The sequence below is a fragment of the Hevea brasiliensis genome, chromosome 6, assembly GCF_030052815.1.
Source record: "Hevea brasiliensis isolate MT/VB/25A 57/8 chromosome 6, ASM3005281v1, whole genome shotgun sequence".
NCBI classification, from domain to species: domain Eukaryota; kingdom Viridiplantae; phylum Streptophyta; class Magnoliopsida; order Malpighiales; family Euphorbiaceae; genus Hevea; species Hevea brasiliensis.
Genome location: NC_079498.1, coordinates 14,849,229 through 14,867,846, shown reverse-complemented (window position 1 = coordinate 14,867,846; position 18,618 = coordinate 14,849,229). Strand labels below are relative to the sequence as shown.

The 18,618-nt window shown below is 35.0% G+C and overlaps 1 non-coding gene across 1 annotated transcript; it reads right to left on the bottom strand.

Moving 5' to 3' along the window:
- Window positions 1-827: 827 nt before the first annotated feature.
- Window positions 828-935, bottom strand: LOC131181107 (small nucleolar RNA R71). The gene has a single exon (XR_009149735.1). It is a non-coding gene; the product is annotated as a small nucleolar RNA R71 (small nucleolar RNA).
- Between the last annotated feature and the right edge of the window lie 17,683 nt (window positions 936-18,618).

The window sequence follows — 18,618 nt, the reverse complement described above, 5'->3', positions numbered from 1 at the left end:
TTATATCAAAAATTCAATCATTAACACAATTCCTCGTGGGAACGATATCTTTTCTATATTACTTGTACGACCCGTGCACTTGCGGTTGGGCCACATCAAGTTTTTGGCGCCGTTGCCGGGGAGTTGTTTGTTTAAGATTGAATTCTTGATTATTTTAGTTGTTTATAGTTTTATCTTTGTTAACATTTCATTTTGTGTTTGTTTTTTTTTAGGTACTCTTAATCTTTTATGAGAAGAGCTAGAAGCACAAGTGACACATCCTTATTGTTTAATCTTGAAATTGAGAAATTTTGTAGAGCCAACAAGAAAGAAACCAGAAAAAGGAAAGAAGCCTTGAAAGCAACTGGAATTGAAGCAGAAATGGTTGATGAAAGAATTAGAATTAGTGGTGATAATGCTGGAAATGATCGAAACAATGAAAATGCAACTCATGGTGAAGAGGTTGTAAATGATAATGTGCCTAGGGGATGTATGATGGATCATGCTTTTCCTCATTTTGATGACTTGAGAGAGAGTATAGCAAGACCAAGAATTGATGCAAATAGCTACAAGATGGATTTTGGAGTTCTTCAAATGATTCAAAATTCCCAATTTGGGGGGCATCCTTCTGAAAATCCACACACACATCTAAAGAAGTTTACTATGATTTGTGATATGAAAAAACAACCTGGAGTATCTGATGATGTAGCAAGATTGAAGCTATTCCCATTCTCTTTGAAGGATAGAGCATTGGATTGGCTTGATTCTTTACCTCACAACTCCATTACAAATTGGGAGCAACTCACTGATGCATTTCTTGCACAATATTTTCCACCTGGAAAAACTCAAGAATTAAGGAATCAAATGACAGCTTTCAGACCAAGAGAAGATGAAACTCTCTATGAATCATGGATGAGATGGAAGGAATTAGAGAGATAATGCCCACATCATGCCATTCCAAAATGGATGATAAATCAGAATTATTACACCAATGTTACTCCCGCATTTAGAGGGATTATTAATGCTCAAATAGGAGGAGAATTTATTATGAAGCATGAAGATGAAGCTTATGAGCTATTGGAGAAAATTGCAAAGAATACTCATCTTTGGAGTAGTCCAAGAGGACCAGCTCTAACTCAAAAGAGGCAAGCTGCTGGAATGCATGACCTTGATCCATTCAACATGATTAATGCAAAGTTTGATGCACTTACAAATGTTTTGGCTAAGAAGATGGAAGATTTAAGTATGTTGGTTAGTTCATCATCATCATCTGGAAGTTCACAACAAGTTGCTTATGCAGAAGGAACTACCAGCTGTGGAGTAGACTATGGAGAGCAAGCTGCATATGTTGGTAATTATGGAAACAAACAAATGGGGAATCCTTACTCTCAGACTTATAATCTAACTTGGAGGAATCATCCCAACTTTTCATGGGGAAATCAGCAAAGTCAAGTCCCAAATCAGAATCTTCAACCACAACAGCAACAAGGAATTCCATATCAGCAAAATAGGCAACCATTGCCTAATTTTCAGCAGAGAAACATGAATCCTTCACCTTCACCAAAACAGCAAGAACAAGGTTCCACCACAGAAGCTTTATTACAACAGATTCTTGCTAACCAAACTAAGCATGATAAAGAGATGAGAGAGATGAAAGCAAGGCTAGAACAGATGCAAACACATAACAGAATGTTGGAAAATCAGATTGCACAACAAGCATCTTCCTCAGGTACCAAGTCTTTTGGAAAACTTCCAAGTCAATTGAAAAACCCAAGAGAGCAATGTCAAGCTATTACTTTAAAAAGTGGGAAGGTTGTAAACAATGAGAAGAGTGAAAAAAGTGAGAAGAGAGAAAATGAGAAAGAAATTGATAAGAGTGAAAAACAAGAAAGTGAGAAAGAAAGTGCAGAAAAAGGTAAAGAGAAAATTGAAGAGAAGTATATACCTCCAGAGCCTTACAAACCACAACTTCCCTTTCCACAAAGATTTCAAAAAGCCAAGCTTGATAAGCAATTTTGGAAGTTCTTGAAGGTTTTGAAGAAGCTATACATAAATATGCCTTTTATTGATGCTCTTTCACAAATGCCCTATTATGCAAAATTTTTAAAAGAAATTCTCTCTAACAAGAGGAAACTTGAACACCATGAAACTATAGCTTTGACAGAAGAATGTAGTGCCATACTCCAGAAGAAACTTCCTCCTAAGCTTAAAGACCCAGGGAGTTTTTCAATTTCATGCCACATTGGGGAATCGTGTTCTACAAAAGCTTTATGTGATCTAGGGGCTAGTGTTAGCCTTATGCCCCTTTCCATTTATGAGAAGCTTAATATGGGAGATCTTAAGCCAACCAACATTTCTCTTTAGTTAGCTGACAGATCAATTAAATATCCTGAAGGGATTTAGGAGAATGTGCCTTTGAAGGTTGGGAAGTTCTATATACCTGTTGACTTTGTCACCTTGGACATGGAAGAGGATTCTAATATCCCAATTATCTTGGGAAGGCCCTTTCTAGCTACAGCAGGAGCATTGATTGATGTTAAAGGAGAAAAATTGACTCTTAGAGTCGGTGAAGATCAATTGGTTTTCAATATTAATAAGACTATGAAGAAGCATCATTCTGAAGCTGATACTTGTTTGAGAATTGATATCATTGATGAGCTAGTTAAAGAACACTTCAGAAAGAGATATCCGGAAGATCCACTTGAAAATTACTTGGTTCATAGAGGAAGCATAGACTATGACAACCCTCATGTGGCTGCATATGCTCAACATTTAGAGGGTAGTCCACCATTCATTTCTACTCCAGTTTTTCAACTCACACAAAAGGAAAAAGTTGAATCTAAGCAACCATCATTCAAGGAAGAAGATGCACCTAAGGTAAAACTTAAGCAACTTCCTTCTCAGCTCAGGTATGAATTTCTTGGCCCCAATAACACTTATCCAGTAATTGTAAATGCAAACTTGAGCACTTTAGAGGTTGATAAGCTGTTAAAAGTGTTGAGGCAATTTAGGAAAGTTTTAAGATATACCATAGATGACATTAAGGGAATAAGTCCACACTTTTGCATGCACAGAATTATTTTGGAAGAAAATTGTAAGCCATCTATTGAACATCAGAAGAGGTTGAACCCAAATATGAAAGAAGTTGTTAAAAAAGAAATTTTGAAGTTGCTTGATGTAGGGATCATATATCCTATCTCAGACAGTACTTGGGTGAGTCCAGTATTTGTTGTCCCTAAAAAAGGTGGAATGACAGTGATCAAAAATGAAAATAACGGATTAATTCCCACCAGAACAGTGACTAGTTGGTGAATGTGCATAGATTACAGAAAATTAAATATTGGCACTAGAAAATATCATTTTCCACTTCCCTTCATTGATCAAATGTTAGAAAGACTGGCTAGGCATTCTTATTTTTGCTATTTAGATGGGTATTTAGGATTTTTCCAAATCTCTATCCATCCAAATGATCAAGAGAAAATCACTTTTACTTGTCCATATGGAACCTTTGCTTATAGGAGGATGCCATTTGGGTTATGTAATGCACTAGCCACTTTTCAAAGGTTCATGATGGCAATTTTCTCAGATTTCATTGAAGATATAATGGAGGTTTTTATGGATGACTTTTCTGTTTATGGATCTTCATTTGACATATGCTTGGCTAACCTTTCTAAAGTTTTGCAGCGATGTGCAGATACTGACCTTGTATTAAACTGGGAAAAGTGTCATTTCATGGTTCAGGAAGGGATAGTGCTTGGACATTTGGTGTCTAACAAAGGAATAGAGGTTGATAAAGCCAAGGTTGAAGTGATAGAGAAGATGGCTCCTCCTACCAATGTCAAAGGAATTCAAAGTTTTTTAGGGCATGCTGGGTTCTACAGACAGTTTATCAAGGATTTTTCTAAAATAGCCAAACCTTTGTCTAATTTGTTAAGTCATGACACACCATTTGTATTTGACCAAGAGTGTTTGGATGCCTTTTGTAGGTTGAAGCAAGCTCTTATCACTGCACCAATCATGCAACTGCCTGATTGGAGCCTACCTTTTGAAATTATGTGTGATGCTAGCAACTATGCAATTGGAGCTGTTCTTGGTCAAAGAAAGGACAAAAGGGCTTATGCTATTTATTATGCTAGTAGAACACTGGATGAGGCTCAAACAAATATTGCAACAACTGAAAAGGAATTCTTAGCAATTGTCTTTGCATTAGAAAAGTTCAGACCTTACATTATTAACTCAAATGTGGTTATATTTTCAGATCATGCTGCTATTAGGTATTTACTTCGTAAAAAGGAGGCTAAACCTAGGCTCATTAAGTGGATTCTAATGCTACAAGAGTTTGATTTGGAAAGTAGAGATAAGAATGGAGCTGAAAATGTAGTTGCAGATAATCTTTGTAGGTTGAAATTGGATGATGAAGAAATGGATGAAGTCCCTATTGATGAGTTTTTCTTGGATGAGCAACTTTTCTCTCTTGTTGTTAAACTACCTTGGTATGCAGAATTGGTGAATTATCTATCTTGTGGAGTTTTACCTCTAGGAATGACATGGCAACAAAAGAAAAAGTTTTTGCATGAGGCAAAATTTTATAGATGGGATGATCCTTTACTCTTTAGGAGATGTTGTGATGGTTTAATAAGAAGATGTATTCCTGATGAGGAGATAGAGAGTGTTATGCATCATTGCCATGCTTCTGATTATGAAGGACACTTTGGAATCTCTAAAACAGCTAGTAAAATTTTGCAGGCTGGTTTCTTTTGGCCAAACCTTTTCAAGGATGTGAGGAAATTTGTGTTAGAATGTGATAAATGTCAAAGGAGTGGAAATCTGTCAAAAAGAGATGAAATGCCCCTAAATGGTATTCTTGAGGTGGAACTATTCAATGTATGGGGAATAGATTTTATGGGCTCATTTCCTCCTTCATATGGTAATAAATACATTCTAGTTGGAGTCGACTATGTGTCAAAGTGGGTAGAAGCTATTGCAACTCCAACTAATGTTGCTAAGGTGGTAGTGAAATTCTTGAAGAAATTTGTCTGAGTAGATTTGGAGCTCCAAGGGCTGTAATTAGTTATGGGAGTTCACATTTTTGTAATAAGCAATTTGAGAGCTTAATGAGGAAGTATGGTGTAGTGCACAAGATAGCTACCCCATACCATCCTCAAACTTCAGGAAAAGTTGAAATTTCTAATAGGAAACTCGAACATATCTTGGAGAAAACAGTGAACAATTCTCGGAAAAATTGGTCTGCCAAACTAGATGATACTTTATGGGCATATAGGACTGCTTACAAAACCCCTATAGGAACTACTCCCTTTGCATTGGTGTATGGTAAGTCTTGTCATTTACATGTGGAGCTAGAGCATAGAGCATATTGGGCCATTCAGACCTTGAATTTTGATCTCAAACAAGCTAGTGAGAAGAGGCTATTGCAACTTAATGAGCTTGAAGAATTGAGGATGGATGCCTATGAAAGTGCCCATATTTATAAAGAAAGAACTAAAGTTTGGCATGATAAGCATCTTAGGAAAAAGGAATTTAAAGAAGGTGATTCAGTTTTGTTGTTCAACTCAAGATTGAAATTGTTCCCAGGAAAACTTAAATCAAGGTGGACTGGTCCATATAGAGTTTCTAAAGTTTTCCCTTATGGAGCAATTGAGATTTGGAGTGAAAAATCTGGGAATTTTAAAGTCAATAGGCATAGATTGAAACATTACATAACTGGAGACCCAATAAAGGGAGCAAACTATTACAAGCTCTTTGATCCCACACCTCCTTTTTAGTGAAATGCATGAAGAGTTCAGCTAAGGACTATAAATTAGCGCTCTTGGGAGGCACCCCAAGTTCTTTTATTTTGCTTTTGTTGATTTACTTTTATTATTTTTGTTTTTGTCTTAAATCTCCCTAAATTCAATTTTTGACATTGTTGAATCTTGTCCTTTGTAAATGTATTTCAATGGATGAAGGTTGCTGCACTATTGGGGAATAACTCTTAATCTAATATTTTATCCATTAACTCTCCCAAGATTGGTTTATTTCCATTGTTTTCTGTGCAGGACACTTTCTTGGCTTATGCAGAAAAATTTTTCAGCAAAAAGGGTCTGCAGCATATGGTATTTGCTTCTTTGTTGAGGTTGGGTGTGTATCTTTTATGTATTTGTGCTTATCATGTTAATATGATGGTAAGTGGGTCATTTTAGTAGTTTTGAACTTATTTGGGTTGTGTGATTCAATGTGCACATGCTGTATTTTCTTGGCATAACTTGGAGAGTCTATTTTCTTTTATGGATAAGTACAATTTTGTGCAGATTTTTATTGAGCTTTAATGTGCTAAATGTTAATTTGTAGGGTTTGAGTTGAAATGGCATAATTCACAAATGTCTCTTATGCAGAACTTACTTCTATAAGCTTGTATGGTGCAATTGTGATGGATTCTGCATATATTGATGTGTTTTTTATGACAATTTCTCATGATTTATGCTTTACAGGGTTACATTTCTTCATTCTTGTGTATTTTTCAAACTTGCAAAGCATTTTTATTATAATCTGAATCTTGTTGAAATGTGCATAAGTAACTGCATAACTTATGTAGCTTTCAGGTCTCATTTTTTTGCCATTTTTCATTTCTGTCGAAACCTGCATAAGCTCTTGCATAACTTATGCAATCCTGCATAACCAAATTTTTGCCATTTCATTTCTTGCCGAAAACTGCATAAGCGAGTGCATAACTTATGCAATTCTGCACCGCCACAATTTTTGCCATTTTTCATTTCTGCCGAAACTTGCATAAGTGTGTGCCTAACTTATGCACTCTTGCATAACTTTAAATCCTACATTTTCAATTCTATCAAAATCTGCTTGACCAAGTGCACAGCTTATGCATTATTGCATAACCAAATTTTCTGGGATTTCCATTTCTGCCGAAACTTGCATAAGAGAGTGCATAAGTTATGCACTTTTGCACGACCAACTTTTCATACTTTCAATTTCTGCCGAAACTTGCATAAGAACCTGCATAACTTATGCGTACCCTTTCTCCACTTATGCAGAAAATCGCACGTCTTGTGTAAATCAAAATTTTCGACACCCCACTTTCCCACCTCCTACTTCCCATCGTTTCTATTCACAACCTCCCTCCTGTTCATTTTTTTTTTTGCATTAATCCTTCTCCTCACACCCCTTTTTTGCCGATTGAAACCCTAACTTCCCCTTTATCTCTTTTACTTTCTTTTTCCCTCCTCCATTCCCACCATCGTTGACCACTATGGAAACACCTCCCCCTTCCCCTCAAGGCTCTCCTCTCCAAGTCACGCCCCTAGCAATGCAAGCCCCCAATCTCGATTCTCCTCCACAACAAACCCCTCCACCTCCTCCTACATCCACCTAAAAAAGGAGAATCTGGTCTAAATCAACCCGACCCATGGCCTCTGCACCACCTCTCACAAAATGCAAGGACCCACCTACTACTCCACTTTCGGAACCTACACCCAAAACCCCCAGAACTTCAGCTTCCACACAATAAGGGGTTGGCGTTTCTACCTCTACCCCACAAGCTAAATCTCCCTCCTCTAACAAGAAGCAACCTTCAACAGTGGCAACACAGGTATCCAAACTACCTTGGTCTCTTCCTGATGCAACCCATAAGGCAACTTTTAAGAGGCTAAAGGACAGAAAAGTGCAACCCACTGGGTACATTTTTGCAAATGCCCTCCAATCTGTTGGTTTGTTTGATAATGTTGTTACCTACCTTGATGGTCTAGGTTGGATGGAATTTGTGCATAAACAAGAATTAGTTTATCCAGCCCTTGTTTTGGAATTTATTTCCTCATTTTCTACTACTCTGAAGTTACATGAGATAGATTACAAGCCAACTATGAAATTTAGGTGCTTGGGGCAAAATAAAGAGCTATCATTAGACCAATTTCATAGTATCTTTGGGTTTGCTATTGATGGATTGTTTAGGGTCCCATATACAGGCATAGAGGTAGCAAACAAAGGTGTTTGGAATGCTGTTCAGTTTTAGAGAAGTATTACAAACCAATCTCAGGGTTTTTATGCTGGTAGATCCAAGACCTCCCAAATAATAGACTTAGCACTTAGATTTATCCATAGGCTTATTACTAGCACTATCTTGGGCCGAGGGACTAGTTCTGGTGCTGTTGGAAAATCTGACTTGTTCATGCTATGGTGTGCTTTTCACAAAGTCAAAATATCTCCTGGTTACTTCTTCTGTGAACATGTGTTGCACATTGCTACCAAATCTATAGGTGATATAGTCATGGGTGGGCTCATAACTGTTATAGCTAAACATTTTGGATTTGATCTGGAAGAGCATCCTCTACCAGCACTTTTAGACACTTTATATTTTGATGCTACTCACTTATCCAAAACTAGATTTAGTTTGCTACCATCTGACACTGCACAACCAGTAGCAGATACAGGACCATCTGCACAACCAAAGGCATAATCTATACCAGCATTCTGCTGAACTTGCACCACCTACTCAGTCAGCACACGATACCCCAGCAAAATCTGCATAGCCAACACCATCTGCAGCTGGACCCTCTTCATCCACAGCACCTCCTCCTTTCAACACTAAAGCCTTATTCACTTATCTTGAGAGGCTTAGTGATGATTTCTATTTTGTGGATAGGAAGCTTGAATATGGTCTTGATACCCTTAAGGATCGTCATGATCAACTCTTTGATCTTATTATGGAAACCAGAGATAAGCAGAAAGAGTTGAAAGAGATGATGAAGCAGCTTATGGCTTTTCTGGGTATGCCACCTCCACCTCTATCACCTCCTCCAGAACCACCCCTTTAGTAGTAACCAACTCCATCCAGTCCTCTAGCAGCACCTTTGGACAAGGGCAAAACCATAGAATTAGATTAGTTTTTATCTTGCTTTTGTTCAACTTCTAGGAACTTTTCTTTTTAGATGTGCTAGAACAATTTTAGTTTGTCTTGAATTCTATTTTCTTGAAGTACAATTGGATGGCTATTCCATTGGTTTTTCATTGCTTTTCATTGCCTTTGCTGCCCTTTTGTGCATACTTGTCAATACACTATATATATTTACATACCTCTGCTGGTGTTTGCAAGTTTTTACTTGATATATCATTATGCTGTAGCTTTTCAATATACTGCACAGGCTGTGAAACTCCTTATGCAAATGTTCTGCATAGCCTATGCAGTCCCTTCTGCAACTCATACGATACTGCACAGCTTATGCACTCTCCTTATGCACCTGCTCTGTAAAGTATTTATTCTACATAACCTATGCAGCTTTCTTATACATCACCATCATCTTTTGAATTCACATTTTAGATGTTAAAACACTGCTCTATACCAGTTAACTCTTTCTTTTTGCTTTTAAATTTAACTATTCCTGGTTATTCCTCTTTGCTTTGAGTTTTCATGCTGAACTGCTTTAGACATTGAGGACAATGTCTAATTTTGAGTTTGGGGGTGTGTGCATTTTGATTTTTGCTACATTTTTCATAGCAAGTTTTTTAGTATAGGAATATCTCATCCCATTCCATTTACATATATATTGTAAATATTTTACATACACATCCATACATACATATGCATAACACATTCACATACACATTATACATCACTTAGAAATTGTACACATTGCACACAAATAGATTTCCTCCATTTAGTTAATGCATTGCTCATTTTAGAAATCATGCATCATGAAATAAAATCTTTTGCCAAATCCCTTGAGTATTGAAAAGTTGCCTATGAGAGTGATTTGACTTACCTTAAGTTGGGTTTGTGGATTGAAAGTTTCCTAAGAGGTGCAAAGTTTTGAAGTGTTTATCTCTTACCTATATCTTCTTAGCCAAAAAGCCACCCAACTAGTCCTTTAGAGATTGGAGTGTTTAGAGGGAGTTATTGGATATAAGGTAGTCAAGTGATGTCTCACTTATCCTAGAACAAATTTTCTAAACCTTTAAAGGCGAAATACCAGCTTGTACTTGAAAAGAGAGATGATTAGGCATTCTTTGATTTAAACTTTCTCATTTTAAACCTTTGGCCTTTTTCCTAATTAAAATTAACCCTTGCAAACCTCTTTGAGCTTTTATATTCCTAATTTTTCTTGAAACCCTTATTACTACCTAGCCAATGAACCAAACACTCCAATCCTTTTCATGAGAATAATTATTTATAATATTAGGTACACTTTATACTCATATTAAAAAAAAAGAGAGAAAAAAATATATAATAATGAAAGGGAGAAGAAATGCTTATCATCTTGTAAAAGTGCTAGTATACATGCTTTTCACTATTATCATTCAAATTGAAAGAAATCCACCTAAAGTAATTAAAGGAAATGAGTTTAGGGGTAGCATTTTTAAGGACAATCATCAAGATAAAATACAATATACAAGTTTAAAGTATCAAAGTGTCCCTTCATTTTATGTATTTTGTAAAATATGCTAGCACTTGAAAATTCTCATTGTGTATTTCTCTCCTAAAAAAAAGAAAAAAAATTATTTATAATATTAGGTACACTTTATACTCATATTAAAAAAAAAAGAGAAAAAAATATATAATAATGAAAGGGAGAGAAATGCTTGTCATCTTGTAAAAGTGCTAGTATACATGCTTTTCACTATTGTCATTCAAATTGAAAGAAATCCACCCAAAGTAATTAAAGGAAATGAGTTTGGGGGTGGCATTTTTAGGGACAATCATCAAGAGAAAATACAATATACAAGTTTAAAGTATCAAAGTGTCCCTCCATTTTATGTATTTTGTAAAATATGCTAGCACTTGAAAATTCTCATTGTGTATTTCTCTCCCAAAAAAAAAAGAAAAAAAAAAGTAAGAAGTGTACCTTATGTTTCAAGATTGAAAATATTCTCATGCTTTGAATCCTTTTTACCCTTTTTCTTCTTAGCCTCATTTTGAACCCCATAACCCCATTACACTCCTAAAAAGACCTTTGATCTCTTGATAGTACTTGCTACATTAGTGGAGATAGGAGTAGGGAATTTGCCTATGGGATTGGAAAATTATCCATTCACTCATTAAATTCCATCATTCTATATAGAGACACTTTGGCTATTGATTGTTCTAGAATTTCTTTTGAGCATGACTCTCTCTTTTGATTGGTTGGTTTGGGAATTTTGGATGATAATTGACTTGATGGCTAAGCGGTGAAAGCTTGGATAAGCATTAAATTCTTTGCATCTTGAAGGATGGGTATATGGATTGTTGGTATGGCTAAAGGTATGTTAAGTTACTTTAATAAGTGATTTTCATAGCTCTTTGGACAAGGCACCCCTAAAAATTGCATTATATTTTAAAGTTTGCTTGAGGACAAGCAAAGATTTGAGTTTGGGGGTATTTGATACATGCATTTTGCATAGTCATTTAGGTTTAATTTCATGGCCATTTTATTTGATTGTTAGTCACTTTTAGCTAATTTCATTAGTTATTTAGATAGTTTTTCATGATTGCCAATTTTTGGATTAATTTGTAATTTTACTTTATTTTGTAGGAAAAATGGTGTTTTTGAGGGACTAAAAAAAGAAATTTTTCCAATGAGGAGTGATTTCTACAGCCAAAGATATCGAAAACAAGTTTCAAAGTTGAAGTATGCATTGGCCAAATTGCGCATAACTTGTCGCATAAGTTGTGCAGTTCTGCACAGGGAGAAGAAGCAATTTTTCCATTCCTGCCGAAATCTGCATAAGTCACTGCATGACTTATGCAAACTTACTCCTTGCTTATGCAGCTTCACACAGAAGGCCCAAAAACCTGCTGATAACTGCATAAGGGACTGCATAACTTATGCAGACCACTTATGCAGTTTTATAAAGTCTTCATAATGAGCTGGCAGAAGATTCCCACATGAAAACTACACCTCAAACACACCATTTTAGGGCTACTTGTCAGAAAAAGATATAAATAGGCCCTTATCTCATTTTAGAAAGGGGGAGGAGTCATAAAAGGGAGCAGCAGTAGGGGAAGAGTCAGAAAATAGAGAGCAAAACGTCACCTCTCCATTTCTAGACCAGATTTGGAGTTTTCTTTCCTTTCTTACATATTTTCTACCTTTCTTGTGTTGGGTTTCTTAGTTCTTAGCTTAGATTTAAGATTTATTTCCATATTAATTCAGAATTTCTTGTAAATATTATGGATAGTGAGTAGTTTTCATTAGATTCTGGAGTGGGGATGTAATATTTGAGATATTTTGTGGATTTTGATTGGGTAATCCATATTTTGTAGTTTTAATGAAGTTTTATTCATTTCTTGTGTGCTCAATGACATGCTTGGTGTAGGATCCCATTAAGTATTGTTTTTAATCCATGGTTGAAGTACTGAAAGGAGAAAACCTTGTGATAGATAATCAAGAAATTGGACTTAATTAACTTAGGTCTAGAAATAGACTAAGGATTAAGAGGATTTACAGATTAATTAAGGAACTTAATGGGTCTTGATTAATTTTAACTCCACGAAAGTAGGATTAGATTGATTAAGGCACTCTTTGTCTTACTCGAAAGGGTATTCAAAGGATTTAAGAATTAATCTCCTTAAAACCTGTAAATTTCATAAGATTGGGTAACCAATTTAAAAATCCTAAAATAGCTTGAATATGAACCCTCGAACTCCGAAATCGCCATTTTTATCATTGTTAATTTCTAATTGAATTTAATTGTTTGCTATTTTAAATCTTGCCATATTTCAATTTACTTATTTTAATTTGATGCAAATTTAGTTAAATCATTACATTGTTGAATAGATTATTGATTTTGCACATATAGATTTCATACTTCAATATCTATCAATTTATTGCTTTAATTTCAAAAATAGTTCAAATTAGTCAAATTTTTATATCAAAAATTCAATCATTAACACTAGGGGTGGCCACGGTCTGGTTTTGAACCGGAACCGAACTGAAACCGGTTTGGTCAAAACCAGACCGAAATCGGTCAAAACCGGAACCGACTTCAAATCGGACCGAAACTGTCCTTCTACGGTTTGGTTCAGGTTCATAATTTTTAGAAACTGTGAACCGGCGGTTCCGAACCGGATTGAACCGACGATTCCAAACCGGACCAAATCGGCGATTTAAATACAAAAAAAATCAATAAATACTTCACTCTACTCCTAATTCATTTATATATATATATATATATATATATATATATATATATATATATATAACATCCTCCTCTTAGGAAAGTAAAAATTCCCTACTTAGAACAAACAGTAGAAGCAGGCCCTTACAAAATTCCAAATGAAAATGATCTGTGAATATAAAAAACATTGTTCTACATAATAATTTTACAAATGCCCATTTGCATACCATAGGTAAGCAATTACAAAAAATGGAACAAAACTAATAGGCTACAGTTTCCCAAATTGAAACTAAGCCGGATATAAAGTTGAAAAACCCAATTTTCAAACCATTCCAAGTCTCCAAAAATAGTCAAAAAGATTTACAAAATAACAGCAATTCTGAATTCATACAGGCTTTGAGAGACATGAAGACTAGGCTAGAAGCTTCAACTTCTACTCCAGTAGCACCTGAAACACCTCAAACTTCCCAAAGGAGTGTCAATATAATTGAGGAAGATTCAGATTCAGATGTCCAAAGCCAAGAAACCAGCCCATCCAAACTAAAGAAATTCAGTCTTCAAAACCTTTACAAATCAATAGACTTTATTGGCCGCGGGTAGCAACACCCCTCCCAATAATAGCTCCAGACTTAGGCATAGAAAATAGATCTGAAATTCTGACCCAGTCTAAATTTAATGCCTCTACTGTCTATGAATGGAACATAGATGGTATGTCTGAATACAACATCTTGAATTTGCTCCAGCAAATGACCATGGTGGCAAATGCTTACAAAACCCAAACTTGAACCCCAGACAGAGCTATTGCTGAACTCCTCATTGCAGGATTCTCAGGACAGCTCAAAGGATGGTGGGATTATCATCTCACGAACCTACAAAAATCTGAGATTCTAGATTCCATACAAACTCAAGAAGATGGCATGCCAATTCTTGATGAGCTAGGCCAACTAATCCCAGATGCAATAGCCACCTTGATTGTAATAATTTCCTTACATTTCATAGGTGACCCATCCCATCTTAAGGATAAGAATGCCGAACTCCTTTCAAACCTTAGATGCAAAAAACTGAGTGATTTTCAGTATTACAAAAACATTTTTCTTACTAGGATAATGCTTAGAGAAGATTCTAATCAGCCCTTTTAGAAAGAAAAATTCCTTGCTAGACTTCCGATCCTTTTAGGAGAAAAGGTTAGGAATAAAATTAAGGAAGCATTTGGAAATCAAATCCCGTATGATAAAATAACCTATGGTGAAGTAGTCAGTCTCACTCAAAAAGAAGGTTTAAAGATTTATCAGAATTTGAAATTACAAAAACATCTAAAATGGGAAATGAGAAAAACTCGCCAAGAGTTAGGATCTTTCTGCAAACAATTTGAAATAGGAACCAAAAACCCTACTCCAGATTATGGAGGAAGTTGTAGCAGAAAACCTTACAAAAAATCATCCCAAAAATACAAAAACTCTTCAAAAACAGAAAAAGATTCCTATTACAAAAAACTTCCAAAAAAGGCTAGTAAACCTAGTCCTCAATCCAAATCAAAGATTAAAAATTTAACTTGCTACAAATGTGGTAACAAAGGCCAAACTGCAAATTTTTGCAAGTTAAACAAAAAACTTCATGAGTTGAAGTTAGAAGAAGAAGTTATTAATAAGATAACTGCTCTTTTAATTGAAACCGAATGTGAGTCCAGTAATTCTGAACCCACAGAAAATGAAGAAGGATTACAAATTGATGAATTAATCACAAGTTCATCATTTTACAAAATCAAAATTGAAAATCAATGTTCTTTCAAAAGACCAGAAGTTACTCTTAGAAATCCTTACACAGGTTGAAGATTCTCAACTACAAAAGGAATTTTTAGGAAAACTTTTAAAAACCTTTGAAGAACAACCAATACAAAAACCTTCTTTTCTGCCCTCTATTACAAAAAACACATATGACCTTACGGCCATGTTGGGTAGAAAGAAGACTCCAAAACAATCAACTGTTTCAGTTCAAAGCCTCTAGGAAGAAATAAAAGCTGTTAAGATAGAGCTTAATGAGCTTAAAGAAACACAGGCACAGGACTCAAAAACACTTCAAAAATTACTTTCAAAACAAATCAACGAAGAAGTCGAAGAAGAAGATGAAGAAAATACTTTAGAAATTCAAAATCTTGAAAAACCTATAAAAGAATTTCTCTTCATCCTTAATGAGATTTCTTCCAGAAAATATTTGATTCGAATTTCTATAGTTTTTTCAAAAGATTTCAAGATTGATACAATTGCCTTGTTTGATACAGGTGCAGATTTAAATTGTATTAAAGAAGGCATTGTTCCAGAGAAATTCCAAGAAAAAACTATTGAAAACCTTTCAGCTGCAAACAATTCCAAGATCAAAATCAATTACAAAACAGAGGCTTCAATAGCCAATTCAAATATTCTTCTAAAAACTTCATTTGTTTTAATAAAAGATACCAGTCATAGTGTCATTTTAGGGATGCCTTTCATCAATTTGATTACTCCCTACAAAGTCAACTATGATAGTATTTCTTTTAAAACAAAGAATCAAAATCTTGTTTTTCCTTTTGTTGAAAAACCCAAAATAAAGAATTTGAATATCATAAAGGCTTATTCCATTTTTGATAATCAAATAAATGTTTTGGAACAGGAAACAAGACAGCATTTACAAAAAGAAATTTCATTAAACAAGCTTGTTTTCAAAAATCAATTTTTTGATTACTGCTTATTACAAACTAACCCTTATGAGTTTTTGCAGATGGCAGAATCATCCAACAATGGTGATTTAGTCCACTTTGGACCAATAGTCCTCTCCAAAAATCCTGCTCAAAATTCAGAATTAATGTAGCCAGAACTGCATATGTCTCCACAGAAAGGCACCAATGTTTATTAGACAATCTTTGGACTTTAATACAAAATAAATGGTTGGGAGTAACAACTCTCAATGCACTTTGTATTGAGTTCGATGAGGCTAATAAATATGTGGCTGACCTCCTTAGCAGAATTAAATATCATGAGGATCATATCATGGTAGCTCAATCATTCATTGAGTTTTTACAAAACCAAATTTTATACAAATCCATTACATTCAGAATTAGTCCATCAGATCCATCCACTTCTAACCAAAATCATCACCTTGAATTACAAAAACAGGAATTTGAAGGCCTAGGATCCCCACTGGATTCTAGTGTAAAATTACCATTGGCCCCACTGGTCAATGTGAAAAATTATCACCACAGTGAAGTCCTTTTTGCTTCACTTGGTGCCAATAGGTCCCTAGAACATTTTCAAACCCGTTGTCTTTCAAAGAAATTCAGACAACAAGTTCTCAACGGTCTTCCTCAAGAGATCCGCGAGCAGATCCTACAAAACATCATCCAGTCCAGAGCCAAAGAATAGCTGGATGTTCTCTAAAAATGTCTCAATTTTACAAAAAGCAATCAGCAATGTCACAATGGATGGTCATGGGAATGGGAATACTATTCAAAACCCCGTTTTCATTGCACTCAGGAACATCCTAACCGATATCCTCTGTGTTATCCAGATTGTGAACACAGCTTAGATTTCAGCATTCCCCGTTTCAAAACCACTCAGATGTCTGGAACCCAATATCTAGACGCTAGAGAACTATTCAAATGGGGTATGTTAGCTGGAGTCCGAGTCACGAGATCTGATTGTGAAATGACAAGGTTTTTGGGAAATAGAGTCCTCCAAAAAGTAAGAAGACTATTATTCTTCCAGAAACCAGTCAACATACAAATTATTTCAACACCTCCAGAAGTATTAGCAAATGGAGAGCTAAAACAAGCGATCCATTACTTCTACCTGGATACAAAACTTCCTCCTCTCTATCATCTTCCAGATTGGCCATGCAATCATGAAGACCATTTCGTCCAACTCAACAAATGGCGAGCAAAGACAGTAGTCGAAAACTGGCAAAAACACAGATATCCAGAATATGCGCTAGCCCATACGGGTACATATTCTCGAATATATATTCACTATGAACATTTGCCAATTCCAAAACCCTTTCATATTGAAACACGGTATGAAAATTACATGATTCAGTATGAAAGCCATGCGACTTATCTTCTGTCTCATCAGATGATGAAACAAGTGACGACGAAGAGACATGGCACAACTTACAAAACATGATGGAAGGATAAAAAGAGTGGTCCTAGCTCCACTCCACAAAAAAAAAAAAATTAATTAATTAATTAAGACCGGCAAAAGAAATTTATGGCGGCAAAATTACCCATTTTCTCTTCTTTTCCCTTTCTAATTTTTGTAATCATTTTTGCTTTTGTAATATTCTCTTTTCTCTTCCTTTATTTGTAAATCATATCTTTCACTTTCGCATGTGAAGGAGACAAAAAGCACTGTTCACACGTGAAGGCATCAAGTGGCAGACAATGTTCAAAACCTACAAAATTACAAAACTGCCCCTAGTCATTTCTATATAAGGGGTACCTATCCAAGGCAAAGGGAAGCCACTTCAAACCATTCTTCAAGCCTCTTGAGCCCAAGCTTCTCCACTTCAAGCTTCTAAAGCCGAGAGAATTCGAAGAAGGTCCTGAAGGAGTTTCACCCTGAGGTGAAGAAAGGAGCAAGAATGTTGATTCACTTCCCATCCTACCCTACCTCTACCTCACCTACAAACTTACAAACCCTGTACTTCCTTGTAGTAGATCTTAGGAAGCTCATGTGTTGAGCAACCTTTGTAAGTCCTACCCGGAATTACATCTCCAAAACCTTTGTACAAATCTTACAAATTTTATAAAGTTTTGAAGTAAGTTTTTCTTCAATTCTTTTCTTATAAAATTACAAATATTTCTTTCTTTTGCATGCATATGGTCGGTTCAACTGCATGAACTGCATAAATATACGTATATATATTCATATATTGAATATATACATGTATATTCATTTTTAAATTTCAAGTTTAATTTTTATTTTTGTTAAGTATATATATATTCTTAACGGATTGGCTCTGCCGCCTATAGAATATATATATATAATCTTTAATTTATAAATTTAATTTTCATTTCTGAAGATTTTCCTTTTTTGTACATTTTGTTTATTTCTTTAATTATTTATATATTGTTCAAGATCTAGATTATTGCTTCTTCCCTGTTAGCTCATCCCCCTTTTGATATATATCATTAATTGTCTACACAATTATTCTCTACACTCTCTTTAATTCTTAATACTCTTTAAATTTCTCTCAAATTTTCTAAATAATTATTTTCTACACTCCTTTTAATTCTCAGTACTTTCACAATTCCCCTACTTTATTATTTTTATACTCACTGAAATTTTTAATACTATCTCAATTACTCTATTATTATTTTATATCTTCAATAAAATTTTCAATACCCTCTATTTTGATTTTTTTTTCTTTTATATTTTTTGAATTATCAATTATCATATAATTTTTTTAAAAAGGGCAAATAATACTCAATTCAACTAAGCTTTTATCCCAAAAATTTATTGGGGTCGGCTATATGGATTCTTTCTCCACTCTAAATGATTTTGGGTTAAA